This window comes from Microtus pennsylvanicus, unplaced genomic scaffold (genome assembly GCF_037038515.1).
Source record: "Microtus pennsylvanicus isolate mMicPen1 unplaced genomic scaffold, mMicPen1.hap1 Scaffold_73, whole genome shotgun sequence".
Lineage (NCBI taxonomy): Eukaryota > Metazoa > Chordata > Mammalia > Rodentia > Cricetidae > Microtus > Microtus pennsylvanicus.
Genome location: NW_027461007.1, coordinates 3,281 through 10,518, shown reverse-complemented (window position 1 = coordinate 10,518; position 7,238 = coordinate 3,281).

Here is a 7,238-nt window from a genome sequence, read left to right as displayed (position 1 = left end):
TTCAGGTGAGTTCTTTCAGTGGTTCTCCTGATGGGAGGATAGAGCCGGGGTTGGTGCTGGTGTCCCAGGGCGCGAGGGTGTGACGCGGCCTGGGGGTCGCGGGGTGACTGATGGGGGCGAGAATGGCGGGCTTACGGGGCTCGAGGGCGCCTTTGAGCGGTGGCTGTGGAGAGGACGTGGCTGAGGTGGGCACTGAGGAGGGGGTCTCAGGAAATCCAGGAGGCCAGGAAGGCGGAGCTGAGGGCCCCGAGCTGGGGAAAGAGGCATCTAAAGCGCGGTCCTAGCTCTCGGGTGTCGCCGAGGTGTGCCAGGCGCTCAGAGAATGGGACAAGTTCTGCGGCTGCCCTCTAATGGGAGTGGAGCCTGCAAAAGATGGGCCTGGAAAGCCATGCAAGAACAGCTCCTCAGAGAGCCTGAGGTGGGGGGGAGGAGGAGGAAAGGGCTCCAGCGGCCCGGGAGATGACAGGGTGCAGCCTCTGGAGGCTCGCCCCCGCCTTCCCCTTCTTGATTCATCATCTTCTTCCTGACTTCACACCCCGACAGCTGGGTGATCTGCAGGGGAGAGTCCCAGCGTCCTCTGGGTCTGTCTGTCTCTTCCTTGGAACGTGCATCACTTTCGGCTCCAGAAAGGACTAGCCAGGTTCTAGGGGAGCTAGGGAGAAGTGCTAATGCTCCAAATGGCCAGGAGCCGGGTAGGGTGGAAGCCACCCTCTCACGAGAGTTGCATCCATGGACTTAAATGGGTAAAGCCCGACATACAGGAAATGTGTCCCCCGGCAGGGGTTGTGAGATCAGCACCAGGGAAGCACAGCTGCCAGCAAGCCCTCCGTTCTTTTTCCGGGGTCTCCTAGCCCTAGGGCTTCTGAGGGGAGGCCTATCTGCCTCTTTGGCTTGGATGCAGCCCCTCATGTTACAGCTCCTTTATTCCCTGAGTATTGTCTGGTCTTAGACTCCAGTCCAGGAATGACTGGAGGTGGCATTGACAACTGAAAAGTTGTCAAGGGCCCATCTGCTCCTACAAGGGCCTGGAACTGCCTAGTTTTGGATGGCATGGCTTTCTTCTTTCCCCTCCCCTATTGCTAGGATTCCCTATCTGCTGTGTGCTTGCAGAAGAAAACCAGGTTTAGAGTTCCATTTGGTACACAAATCTGAATATAAAGAAAGTCTCAGAGACATGACTGCCCTATTCACTTCTGGAATGGTCTGTAAGAAAGCTCTCATCTTAGCCTGCCCTAGGGCACACTGCTCAGTCATGCCTCTTGCAGTGTCAAAGACTGCTTGGGTCTGGAGACCTCAGGGAGGACCTGAATCTTCCTATGCCAAGGCCGTGTGGTTTCCACTGTGCACTCAGAGCATGTGACTGCGTGGGGGTCTCCTGGAAGAAGTGCCCTGTGTCTGGTGTCCTCCTCTGCAAAGTAACTGGATTGGTCTGTGTCAGCTTTTTCCATGAGCTGACCCCACTCACTAACTTTCGTGTTTCTGGTACATACCCTTTGGTTTTATGCAGCCCCGACTTTCTTCTGTCTCCTGCATTGCAATCCTGGGCATGGAACATAGAGCCTTACACGATCATGCTGGGTAAGTGTTCCACCATGGAGCCATACCCCTAGCCAGGTATCCAGTGTGCTTCTTGCACAAAGCACAAAGCTGTGGCTTTGACCTCCTGGTTGGGTAAAACCCTCTCTCAAGTCCAGCTGATGACCGTGTGGGTCAGTTGGGGACTCAGGACTCCTGGCTTGACACCCTTCCTGACAAGACCATGAAATAGTGGCATCTCTTCCCTCATCTCTGGAGTGGCATGTGCTGGATGGGTCCAAAGTCTGCCAGAGCAAGAGCCGGTTGTGCCAAGTGCTTGGCTGCCTCCTGAGAGCAGAGCTGAGATCTCCTTGTGCCTCAGGGACAACTACTGTCCCTTTTCATAGAAAAAAATGATATTCCCATTGGGCAGGTGCACAGAGTGACAGGTGGCATGTGTTATCAAAGGGGCAGAACTGGAGATCGAGGTTTAGGATGAGGGGAGTTCATTATATATCCTCCGAAGAGGTGGCTGATCCCAGCCACACCTGGAAGTCATGTTAGTGATGAACCGCAATGACTGGAGCAGAGACCCAGTTGCAATGGGGTCTCTGCTGTTTGGCACACTTGCTGGCCCCTGCTTTTGTTTGTCCCAGCTATCTATTCCATTCAGCCACCAGGAGAGGGTCTTTGTTCTCTCAAAGTAGTGCTAGCTTTGGAGCTGGAACCCTAGACTCTGTAGAACCAGGGAGCATGGCTGACAGGCTAGGTTCATGCTCCAGCTCTCAGCACATTCAAGGCCCAGTCATCTCCAGCACCACAAGAGAACAAAAAGCCAACAAGTCCTTGATCCTCAACCCTCTACAACAGCCCTTAATTCAGATGTGGCTGTCAGACTGTTGTGATATTTGGTGTGGGTTCATTCTTTGGCCGCAGGGCCAGCTTGTCTACCCTGTGATGCTGTAGCATCCTTGGCTCACATTATCATGAGGGTGGTGACCAGAGATGATGGCAGGTTGTGTCATGTGGAGTGAGCCACATGGAATGCACCCAAGGTGAGAATAGATGCTGTGTGTGAAATTATGGCTACAGCCCCTCCTGGCCTCAGTGCTTCTCCCAGGCATTTTCAGGAGTTGGGGGAGAGGTGGCGAGACCTTGGATACTAATTCTGCTAGCTTCTGGGTGGGAGGAGAAATACCCTGGAGGAACCAAGGCAGGTGGGCCCCATGAGGCAGCCTGACAGGCACAGCAGGGCCATTGTCTCTCTTGCCATTGTATCACCACTGACCTGAGTTTGTGGAGACTCTGTCCTCATCTGGGAACAAACTCTCACTTTTCTTGCAAGATTAGCTATACCAGACTCCAGCATGAAAGGTTGTCTGATCGCCATGCCTCTGATAAACGGCATTATCTCCTCCACGGCCCAGGCCGCCAAGGTACTCATCCTTTCCCACACTGTTGAAGTTCTTTTGGGGTTTGTGTCTTTGTTCCTTGCTGTCCCCTCTCTTTCTGCCTGTTCCTTTTGACTCCTCTCACCAATGACCATGACATAACTGCTTTCTTCAGTGGGAGAAGGTCGCCTAATCTGGAGCTCCTCCAGCTAATGACCCTCTCTTAGATGTGCACCCCTCCCCATGTCCCACCTGCCAGGAATTTGTGTCTTTGAGGTCCCCAACCCAGCTGTGCCAGGCAGCCCCTGCCCGGCCCATCATTCAGCCAGACCCAGGCGTGGCCTCCTCACAGAGCAAGACAGGCCATTCTCTTCTGCCCTCATGGTTCCCTGAGGGACAGAACAAAGGGTCTTGTCTCTGCACTGCTATCCACTTTGGCTGGGAAAATCCTCCACTATTAGGCACGTTGGAAAAATGCAGCCGATGAGCTCGGGATCTGCTCATTTCCTAGTCAGGGATCCCTGAGAAGTGATTCAGGGGTTCAGCCTGGAGGATTGTGCTGTGATGAGTAAGCTGGCAGAGTTGACTCATGTAGATCCTGGCTCTGCAGGGTGTCATAAGCACATGTGTGGACCTGTGAGGTGGAGTCAAGCTAGAGCCAATTCTGGCAGTCTTGCATCTGCCACAGACTAGATGGACAACCCACAGGCCGTCATGAGGTTCTGAAGGCCAGGAGTCCAAGACCACATACAGACATGGCCACCTCCTTTGGGGTTCATGGTAATCTACCCCAGGCTCATGGGTGACCCCATCTTCCCCCTTTGTCTCCTGTCATCTTTCTTTGAGCTTGTCTCTGTGTCTTGACTAGGAGGACACTAACCGCACAGATGAAAGTCCATGTTGGGGATCTCGCTTCATTTTAATCGTCATTGTAAAGAACCTTGTTTCCTGATGGAGTTGTCTTTAAAGTCAGAGGTGGGGATCTTGGAGTAGCCTTATGTGTAGTCCCAGCAGATATGCTGAGACAGGGAGGAAGATCCTGAGTTGAGACCAACCTGGGCTGTAGAGCTACAGTTTCAATGACCAAAAAGTAAAAGTTAGCATCCTGGGCTTTAAGAATTGAGCTCATGAGCAAAGGGTGAGGGCGTCTTGGCCCTTAATGCTAGATCAGTGACAAACTTGGTTTTCAGCCAGTAGAGGGCTTTGAGGAGACAGATCATCCCCCGACACTCCCCCCCCCCCCCCGCACTGCGTTCATCCAGTTCCTTCTCTGTTGAATAAACACTTGCGCATGCCTTTAATCCCAGCACTAGGGAGGCAGAGGCAGGCGGATCTCTGGGAGTTCGAGGCCAGCCTGGTCTATGAGAGCTAGTTCCGAGACAGGCACCAAAAGCTACAGAGAAACCCTGTCTCAAAAAACCAAAAAAAAAAAAAAAAACACTTTAAGGAATGAGTAAGTTGGTTGACCACGTCAACTCTGGAAAGCTCCTGGGAAGGGAGTTCTCTGGATTCTACCCTCTTATGTTCACAGTAAATCCAGAGAGGCTGGGATTCTGTCTGGAAGGAGCTGGTGATCTTTGGGGACTTTTGCGGAGAGGGATTGCCCAAATTGGCCTTGAATTCCCAGTCCTTCTACCTAAGCCTCTCAAGTGCAGGATTATAGGTTTTGAACCACCACACCTAGCCTTTTAGATATTCAAGACAGGGTTTCTCTGCAGCTTTAGAACCTGTCCTGGAACTAGCTCTTGTAGACCAGACAGGCCTCCAACTCACAGAGATCTGCCTGCCTCTGCCTCCCGAGTGCTGATATTAAAGGTGTGCACCACCACCATCTGGCTTACACCTGGCTGGCTTTCTTTTGTGGTTTGCAAGGGGCTGTGAGTGTTGGGTAAGGGACCAGGTGAAATTTACAAACAGCATGAAGTGGGATGCCCTATTCATATCATTTCTTGTCACGGAGAACAACATCCCAAAGCTACTCCATCATGGATCAGCTACTGCCTGAGACAATTGGTTTAAAGAAGCTTCTGGAAGGGTTTCAGAATCTTTCAGTGAGAATGGAGGGTTGATTGGGAGCCAGGCTTGGAGTGGGCCCTTGGGGACAGTGAGGGGAACAGGAACTGTTTTGTCTGTGTAGTCAGGAGTTCACACCATGGCAGGAGCTGTGAAGGTGTCCAGGGGCAGAAAACTTGTTTCTAGAGCCACGGGGAAGCCTGGAGATATGGCTCAGTGATTAAAATTGCTTGCTGCTTTTCCAGAGGACCAGAAATATGTTCCCAGCAAGCCACTGTGGGCAGCTCACAGTCACCTGTAACTCCAGCCCTAGGTGACTCTGATGCCGTCTTCTGCCCTCTGCAAATGCTGCAAACACAGTATAAGTCAGCACAGACATACATAATTTAAAATAAATAAGCTGTTATGGAGACCAGGAAGCCAGACCTTGGAGGTAATAATGCTGCTTCCAGAGCAGCAAGGCCACAGCTGTGCATCAATATCAGCACCCAGACCTGGGTTCTTCCTACCGCCCTTCCCAGAGTCAGAGCCACCTTCATTTGTTCTTGAATGAGTGAAGCCAGTAAGGGACTCCCGTCTCTGTCCTTAGGTCCCTGGAACTTCCTCAGGCACTCATTTCCTGGTGAGGATGCTGGGGTCCCTGGACTTGGCTTGGGATGGTGACAGGATCTCCTTGTCCACAGAGATGGAATTTATCGGGGTAGGTAAGCATGACTGTGGAAAGGAATTGTGAGCACCTGGTCCACAGGGGACTTGGTCTGACTTTCCTCATGGGCTTAGCAGGGAAAGACAGGTTGGAGGTGGAGTGTGGACTTGGCCACCGAGGCAGGTGTTTATTTCTTGAGGTCACTGTGTTTACATCCCTTTGCTGGATCTGTCATGAGTCTTGTGGGCATGGGAGGGGCCAAGCTACCTTCTCCTGTACCCCTGAGACTCCAGGGCACTCCTGAACTGTGTGGCAGTTACTCCGTGATGTTTGGGGATGGTAGTTGTTCTCTATAGCAGGCAGTATTCCGGCCTTGGTCTGTGAGGATTCAGTGACACCATACTGCCTGATGACATTGTTCCCTGGAGATACTCAGCCCAGTGGCAGTCACTGATGTACATGAGAGACACGCTTTCCACACTACCTGTCCATGCTGGCCCTAGGGCCTGGGCTTTGCTTGGTGACATGAGTGCCACCGAGCTCCCACTTGGATAGGTTTCCAGTGGGTTAGGTGGTGAGTGTCACCAAAGGTATACACAAGGGCAGGGCTTGTGGTGCTGGGTCTCCTGGTTAGATCCCTTCTCACAGGTCACAGAGGTCCTGAAGGCGGAGTCCCTGTGGACTTTGGAGGAAACTGGACAGGAGTTTGTTATTGTTAATATTTGGGATTTTGTTCTCACTGTTGGAATTAAACCTGGGTCCCCGCATGCTGGGCAAGGGCTCTGCCACAGCAGAAGTTCATTTCCACATCCAAACTCATAAATTCTCCCAAACCTGGAACTTTCTGAGCCACTCACATGATGCCATGGATAGAATATTCCTCATGCGGCAACATAAGATGGATTGCCGTCAACAGAGACCCAGTGCAAATGTTGCAGGGCTGACAGATGAATGGCAGGGTCGATGCAGAAGCTTTTTGGCTTATAGTTGGGTGGAATCTTCAGCTTGACATTTTTTTTTTGAGAGCTAGCCTGCTGGCCTGGAACGTGCAGTCTTCAATCTCCATTGTAGCAATCTTCTGCTTCAGTTTCCCAAGTACTGGGATCACAGGCATGTATGCAGAGCTGCCTTTTTTTTTGTATTTGTACATGTTGTAAAATCCAGAAATATCAAAAATCTAAAATGCTATGATCACAGGCATTTCCCACAGAGGATTCTTGACCTTTGGAAACATAGGAGAGAGTATTTTTTGAGTGACTACTTCAATCCCAGCCTGAGGCCCAGCCTCACATAGCCAGTGAGATGGAGAGTCCCATGGTATGACATCACTGGGGAGTTCCCACACAGAGAGCTGTTAGGCTGGGGAAACCCACTCAAGAGCCTGACACTAGGTCCCTACCACCCTGGGGGCCTTAGATGACCCCAAATACAGAACCTTAATTGGCCTTACCTCCTACACTGTAAGTCAACTGCCCTTCAAAACAAATTGGGAGCCCAGTCACTCTGAGGCAGGAGGGTTAGGAGCCTAAGGCCAGTGTGGACTCCATGGGAGGACCCTGTTTCAGTAATCAAATGTGTGGGATAAAACCGGACTCTCTGAACATGGTGAACAATGAGGGCTGATGAGAAGCCAAGGACAATGGCACGGGGGTTTGATCCTACTTAATGTGCTG